We start from the raw sequence: 8,513 nt of genomic DNA, 5'->3' as shown, positions 1-8,513 counted from the left end.
AAATGAGTATAGCCATACAATGTTGTAAGAACAGGCAGAACTAATGGCATCGGATAATATACAACTCTCTTACATCAGATTAAACCAGTTAGAGGAGGTCTCGGTGTCCCTTGACGCAGAAAAAGCCTTTGACCCGCTAAAATAGAGATTTTTAATGAGAGTGATGTATAGAATGCGGCTTGGTGCATATTTAATCAACTGTTTCAAGTTGCTGAACATTGACCAATGAGCAGAGACTGAGGCACTTACCTGTTTATTTATTTAAACCATTCCACGTTAACTGAGGCACACTCCAGGGAGGCCTATGAAACCCCTTACTCTTCATGTCAGCAATGGACCCTCTGGCCCACTGGCTTAGTGAATATCAACCCCTGAGGGGCATATTGTGTCCAACTAGGAAACTCTTGATATTTTATATGCAGACAATATTCTCCGGTTTGTAAAAATAACCTAGTGTAAAACTGACACCAGTTGCTAGGGAGTTTATTACATTCAGTGGCTTTTGTTCTGGAATAATGATTAATTGTAGGAAATATTAATCTATCCTCTTACTCAACCAGCAAACAGTTTGAGATGGATCACCCCTACAGAACTGTGGCACTACGAGGCAACTATATTCCTTCAGTAGAGAACTTTTCCATATAAATAGAGAGGTGGATTACATTATCACTATCACTGGCAGGTAGAGCTACTCTTCTCAGTATGGTCCTGCTCCCCTACTTTTGATATCTAGTTGCCAAAATTCAGATTGCATTGCACAAAACCTTTTAGCTAGGTTAAGAGCTCTTTAAGCATGCTTGCATGGGAAGTTAAACAACTCAGAATAAGATATGGGAAATTCTGACCTTGCCATCTGACAAGTTTTCTCAATACCAGACTTTGAGAGCTATTATTATGGCCAACTCTGCCAGTTTTTGGTCCCACTCAATTAGCGATTGAGAGGCATCACGTGGATCGGGCTCCTTCCAGCTCATACTAACAATGAAGCTTACTAGACCTTCCGCTGTTGTACCGTCAAATGCACACAGTAGGCATGTGGGGACAAACAAGAGAATGGGACATATAACTGTACCCTCCTGATTTATTGTTTCCAGATGATCCCTTGTTAACCCAATGCAAGCTAAACCAAATACCGATTAATAGAGGCATGACATGACTGGAGCATTTCCATAACGTGGGTACCTTTCTGATGCTCAACCTTTCCAATGAGGTCCAGGTGGATCAGCACCACTGGCGGTGTTGACATTGACTACAACAGGTGGTCTGTTACTGCTGTTCCCAAACTAAAACATGCCTCCATGAATTATAGTCACAGACTGATACACTTTAAATTGATAACTAGAGTAGATTACATCCCTCTGCATTTACACAGGTCTGATCCTTCAGCGAGCCCAGAGGGTCGCGGATACTCATATCCACAGGCAGACTTTTATCATCGGCATGGTGATGTCCTGGCATAGATGGCTACTGGGAAGACACAATAGGAGGGGTCTCTAAAATGGCCCAAACTCATCTTAATATATCACCTCTGTTAGTGCTGTTCAGTTAGCTGATGTTCCAAAATCAACCAGAAATGCAACTGCTTTACTGTTGTTACTGGCTAAACCCAAAAACGAGGGAGTCAGGGGTCTGGTACCGCGGGTGCATGACTGGTTGAGGGGCGCTGCCTTCTGTAGCGAAACTGCCAACACATACTTGACATCGCAACCTCACACAAGTGATATAAAGAGTCCTCTTTTTACATACCTAGATGTCCATGACACTACATCTAACTCAGGCTTGTGAGTGGTTGTAGATAGTAGAGGTCGGATGATAGTCTAATTGTTGGAAGGTGCTGATGACTATGTTCTGTCCTGGAAAACATGACTTGGTGGACACCCGATAGATGCCTTGGGAGACACTACACCATGTATGAATGATCAAAGATGCCGTTTGCATGTTATTATCCATTTAAATTGTATTGATGGGGGTGTGCGTTACTTATTTAATTAACTTACAGGGCACAATTAGAACTGCCTTGTTGGCTTTTTATGTTATTTTTCTTTCCTTTTGTCTGCTGTTAAAACCCACAAATATATTTAAAAAAAACATGGGCAACACAGCCTTTGAACCTTAAACTCACAGGAGCGCCTAGGACTACTTAATGCGCTATACGTGGAAACTCACCCCATTATGTATCAGCACATTTCCCCAATAGACAAAGAATGGAGAAGGCTCTTTGACACATTAGGCCCCAGTTGCTGAAATTGAAAATGTTAGCATTTCAAGTATCTAAGGCCGAAGGGTAGATAGTAGTCAAAAACTATCCACGAGCTTTGCAAAATTTATCAGTTAAACATTCCCATTTGGAAGTAACCGCTCCCCCTCCCCTTCCCGACCTTTGAGCAGTGTGGAGCTTCTGCCGTCTGGGTTTTAACAGCAAATATGAATGTACTGCCTGCAGTCAGGGAAACAGCCCTGAGCCGATATGGAGTTTTAAGTGTGAAAACGTCTCAAACTGTTATTTTTCAGCTGCGCTAATTTTCGAAGGCGCGAAAAGTTCCAAGGGTGCAGCAGAAGTTAGTGTGAAAAATTAATGGGAAGCTATTGTGCAAATGAATGGAAAAGTAAAGCATGGAGCCATAATTGGCATGGACTGGATTTTCCGGTTTCACGTCACATCACATGATGTCTTCTGCCTGCACCGGAGGCCTGTGGTGCACGGCTCTTGAGGAGAAACTATGTTTTCAACACCGTACCTGATGACGAGGGTGATCTTCGACCTCGGCGAGGTGGCGTGACAGTAATCGGGAGCAGTGTGTAGTATAGCAGGAAGGGAGTGGGTGTGAGGCACAGGTAGGCGAGCCGAGCCGAGCCAAGGGTCTGGCTCGGATCTCAGCGGTCGTGAACAAACCGAGCCCTGAACATGTTTGCTGTATAAACAGACATCAAGCGCAATATGTCAAAGTCTCAGCAGAATCCAATTTTTTTTATTTCTTAACGTATAAGCTTTGACATTAATACGTCACGTTATGGCACTGCACTAAGAAGCGCTGTATTAAGAGTGATAGTTTTTTAATATAAACCATTAATTAACTAAGAGGCCAGACAATTGCCTTGTGATCCCTGAAGATGCCCTGAGAATTATAGAACACTATAGTCTTATTAAATCAAAACACAATAGGTTTTTGTACAACAGGTATTCTGAACTCATGTTGGAAAGTGTATTGTTACGTGATTACGAATAAAAGAGTTTTGGTGAAATAAAATATTTGCCTAAGATCTCACAATTTAAGTGGGGAAGCAGCGATTTATTCATGTTTTCTGGTTCCACTTGGTACAAATAAGCCAGTAAATTGGTATCTATTAATCTTTCGTCATGTAAAGTTTTAGTTTTTTTTAATCTCTGCGCATTTTCTGCAATTTGTACATAGCGGTGACTAGACACAAATGTATTGCAGGGCTTTACATGTGCACCAGTTACATTACGCAAGGTCACCATTCATTGTTGACAGGGATGGTGTTCTGCTTTGCTTCAAACTAAGAGGAAGACAGCACCAAGGAATGCAGCACTCCTAGTTTGAGTAATTAGTTTATGAAGGCACTTCCTAGAAATCAAATGAAAGCTCATGAAAATATAAACATGAACATTTAACTTGAATACAGTAAAACATGGGTAAGTGCTAGAATACTTTCAGCAGTTAAACGATGACAGGCATAAAAAGTATAATGATCAACAACGAATATATCTGAAGTGATTTTACATATATATATATATATATATATATGTGCACAGACAAGCTAAATAACTAAGAACATAAATGCATCACCATGAGGATTGAATCCAACATCATCCTTGTGCCAAAGTCACGCTGAGGAACACTGGACAGCTTAGACAGAAGAACCTTCCCTGATGGGATTTTGTTTTGAGCAATACATTTATTGCAAAAATGAGTTCCTTCTGCCTCACTGCCAAGCTTCCCTGTCTTATATACCTTAAACAAACCCAAGAGGAAGTTTCTGGCAACCTTCCCCTCCCTTCGAGTAAGTTAAGAAATTCAACCACTTGCTGTACTTGGTCGAAAACACACAAAGGAATGGGCCTTGTCCCGATGCGCATTCCAGAGACAGAGGAGCAGTACTTTCCTGTAATGAAAACATTCCCGAGCTGAGATTGTCTTATTGGGTCTACTGTCCACATCCCCCATGTTATGTTCCTGCACAGTGCAACCCAGTGCTGGTGGGAAGAACAAACATGTTCTAGGTAGAAAACAAGCTCGGTGTGGAAAAATCCTACACCACCGATGTAATGGCAAGCACCTGAAGCTAAGCTAAGCACAAAAATGGAGTCAGTGGTCAAGATGGAGTTGGTGGTTAAATACAGATAACATTACAGATGGAGAGATTAAGTGAATTGCCAGGAATCACAGAATGTTGGACTGACTCTGAGACACAAATCTGGCTCCACGGTTACAAACTCTGCAGCTCTGGCCGCATGGACGTCAATTCAGTGAAATGCCAAGGGTAGCAGAAGTGACATCACACACCCTTTCACCTCCACTTTCACACACACACACACACACACACCTGTACTTATACATACACACAAATTCACACTTACATACACTCCCTCTCTCTCATAAACACACACTCACCCACAAGCATGCACACACCATACATTTAAAAGCATTGTTTACTTACCTCAGCTGCCATGGAAGCTAATTGTATTTCGTTTTTATAACCCTAATAGTGAATCCAGTTGAACTTGAATTGTGATAAAACTGAAGGGTTGGTTCTATGCTATCATCCTCCTTTTGACAGTCACTAGTTCTTGGCACAATTTCAGTCCCTGCTACTATGACCAAACATATTGGTGTAAATCTCAACACTGATTTTACCTTTTGCCCACATTTCAACAAGATCGCTGGTACATGTTGCTCCCTTTTGAAGAGGTTAAAGAACATTCTTCCTTGCATCTCAGTTGGGGAAGAAGGTTGGTGATCAAGGCAGCTTTCTCATACAATTTGGATTATAGGAATGTAATCTTGCCTGGCTTGACAAAATATCTTATCTGTTGCCTTTACGTTGTGCAAAATGCAGATGCCTTGCCTGTTACCTGATTTACTGTGGTGTACTTCTGCTAAATCCCAGTTGTACTTCCTTCAAAGGTTAACAATGAACAAACAGATATTGGTTAAAGACACCTTCCATGATCCATAAGACACTTGTTGGCACTCGTTCAGGGCATCTAAGCGCTCTGCTTCAGCCCTAAGTGCCGTCTCACACACTTCGTTCCTCTTCCCATGCACTCTTGTATGTGCCCACGTTTAATTGAAATGGAGCAAGCAGAATCTCTTTCTTGGTTCTCACACCCATTCTTAGTACACAGTGTTGTAAACTAGTGTTGGAAACCCAGGAAAACATGCTTAATTTGTCCTCGTTTCATTTTCTGACACAGGGACATAGTTCAGCAGTACACACATGCTGTCTGCATTCTGTTTGGAACAGCAAAGAGGCTTTCTAATTTTCACTTGCAGCCAGGCCCAGTACAAAGGCCTGCTGTAAAGGATCATCAGTCCTTCTTTTGTTCAAGTATTACACAGGGTGGGAGATTTCTGGAGCCTATTACCTCGATACCAATTTAATAGGAGACAAATACACAGCACACAGCTTATACCTTCACAAATACTTGAGAGACAAAATGACTTGAAAGCAGGTTTCAGACTTTGTTCAACCCCCTATGTAATAGATGTGCATTCACTGCAAGAATGGAAGAATGCAAAATTTATCTCTGTGTATGAGTAATTTCACAAATAATATTTGTTTCAATTGAATTCCTTTACATAACTACTCCTCCCAGTGTAGGTTGTCAGAGCACTTTATCATACACAGAGGCACAATAAATCATACAAGTGTGTAAATCAGTACCAGAAATGTTACGAAAGACAATGAGGGTAATAATGAGTAGAGATCCCATATCTTCAACACTTGTAGACATTTTATATTAAGAGTGAAAGGTTGGGAGAAACACAAAACCAGGATACAAACTTTCTGTACTAACAAGAATGTATTACTTCCTGTTGCAAAGTCATCTTTTTGACCTGTTTATCCCCATTTATTTTTTGTTGCTGACTGGTGCTGATGATAACTGACTCTGACTGTGCCCTGGACTCTGTTAGCCAGACCCAGGCCAGTGCTATGTTAAAACACACACTTGTAGAAGAGCACACTAAGGTATTAGGGTACCCTTTTGATTGTCCTGGCGGACCCTGTAAGTCCCTAGTATATAATGGGGCAAGGGTGTACAATATGCCTATAAGCCGCTATATAATAGGGCATGGAGATTAGAGGCCCAGCAGAATTTCTGCACTTGCATGTGTGCACTGCTGTGTGCATCCTGGCCTTTTAAATGCAGACCTGCCTTGCAACCTGTCTTTAAAAGTTACATTCCTACCATTTGCATGACAGGCCCTGTAGGTCCCTAGTAAACAATGTGGCAAGGGTGTGCCAACTACCTATAAGACCCTCGTACATAATAGGACATGGAAGTGGAGACCCAGCAGAATTGCTGCCCTTTGCATGTGGGCACTGCTGGAGGTTTTCTGTCATTTTAAAATGCAGCCTGACTCTGCAGACTACATTTACATGGAAATGGTGTCCCAATTCGACTTCGGTGCTGTGGGCACTTTAAATGTGATGGTCTACCTTATTTTCACATATTAGGTACCCCCAGGGTCTCCCCTAGGTATCCCAGGGGCGGGGGTCATGTAACCATAAGCAGAGGTCTTATAAAATATGTTTTATAAACCTGGGTAAGGGAAAAACTGATCATTTCATTTTCCCCCACTATAGATACTGTCCTTCATAGGCTATCATTGCTATATTGTATTTTCATGGTAATAATAGTAAGGAAAAGCGCAGAAACGTAAATCAGGGACTTAAAATATTTGTTTTGATAAATCCAGCAATTTGACATTGGTGAATTTATCACAACTTGTACAGAAAATAAGTTATAAGGCTTTTCTTTCTGTAAGCCAAAATCCAGCCTTCTGACTGTCCCCTATGATTGGTCAGTGCTAACAGGATTAGCATAGCTGCTTGATTAAGTGATAAGTGGCTGTCCAGGGAGGAGCATATCTGGTGAAGGGCAGCTTGGGGGCTACACAGGAATGCATGAGCAGGGGGAGGGGTAATAAAACATACAGCCTCAAAGGAGAGCAAGACAGGAGAGAATGCCAGATCACCTAACTCCCACCTTCTGGACCCCTCAGCCAGATACTAGGCTTAAGGAAGGAATTTGCAGATGTTAGAAGGAGGAGAGCTATGGAAATGAGCCACACTGGAGGATGGTTTAGTCAGCTCTTAGTTTCCAACATCATGGATTTTGGAAAAACTGTGCTTTCTGGGGCAGGAATATGCCACACTTTGCAGGAAGTGGTCATGCATCTGGGCGTCACTCTGCATTCTATTGGTTGGGTGCCCCCCTTCCTGATGCCCAGGTGCTGGGAATAAATATGTAAGAGGTGCATAGCCTCTCAGATCTTCTGCCTGAAACTACAAGAGAAAGAAGGACTGCCCTGCTGGAATCTGGATCTGCACCCTTGGCCTGCACTTCTAAGTGAACTGTGCCTGCTGCACAATCTGGTACTACAGCCCTGGGGATGGTGCCTTTCTTCAAGGACTCAGGAGTGGACTCCCTGCAGCTACCGGTTAATAGAGCTTCACCTGCATCATCCCCAGCAAAGGTCCCCAGCCTGGTGTGCATCCAGTGGACTTTTAAGGATTTGGCCAGGTGCATTGTGGGAATTGTGGTCCAACTTTCCAAGGACCATCCAGGAGATTCCAAACCTTTAGATTTGTGTTTTGGACCCTATGTACCTGCAAGGAGGACGCCTCCTAAAGATTGGAGAGGTTTGGAAAATTTTAGTAAAATCGGCGCTTTGTGTTTCTAAGCACTAGGAAGTGTTTATTCTTTTTTTTAAATCATATCTCCGGTTCCAAGGACCCACCCGGAGCTTCCAGACTCTTGGATTTGTGTTTTGGACCTTTTGCACCTGCAAGGAGGACTTCAGGAAACACCTCCTGAAGTTTGGAGAATTTTGGTAAAGTTGGCACTTTGTGTTTCTAAGCACTAGAAAGTGTTTATTCTTTTAAAATTCATATCTCTGGCTCCCTACATTGGATTCTTGTCGTTTTGCTGTCTATTTACTCATAAAAATATAACTTATTTTTATAAATTGGTGTGGGATTTTTATTGTGTGTTGTGTCACTTATTTACTGTATTGGTGTTTTTGAATGCTCGACACTCTTGTCTCTAAGTTAGGCATGCCTGCTCGGTTATAGCTACCAAGGGATGAGCAAGGGACTGATTTACTGGGACCTGTACTGAACCTATCTTTGGTTGGTGGCCTTAGTGGTAGGTTCATAGTTACCACTGCCAGTAACCCACTTTCCAACACTTCCCAAAGGAACGCTTTTTTGCAAACTTAAAATAACTGCAGATGGGGAAAAATACACAATGCAGATCTAAGCCC

The sequence above is a fragment of the Pleurodeles waltl genome, chromosome 12 (genome assembly GCF_031143425.1).
Source record: "Pleurodeles waltl isolate 20211129_DDA chromosome 12, aPleWal1.hap1.20221129, whole genome shotgun sequence".
Lineage (NCBI taxonomy): Eukaryota > Metazoa > Chordata > Amphibia > Caudata > Salamandridae > Pleurodeles > Pleurodeles waltl.
This window is presented reverse-complemented; position numbering follows the sequence as displayed.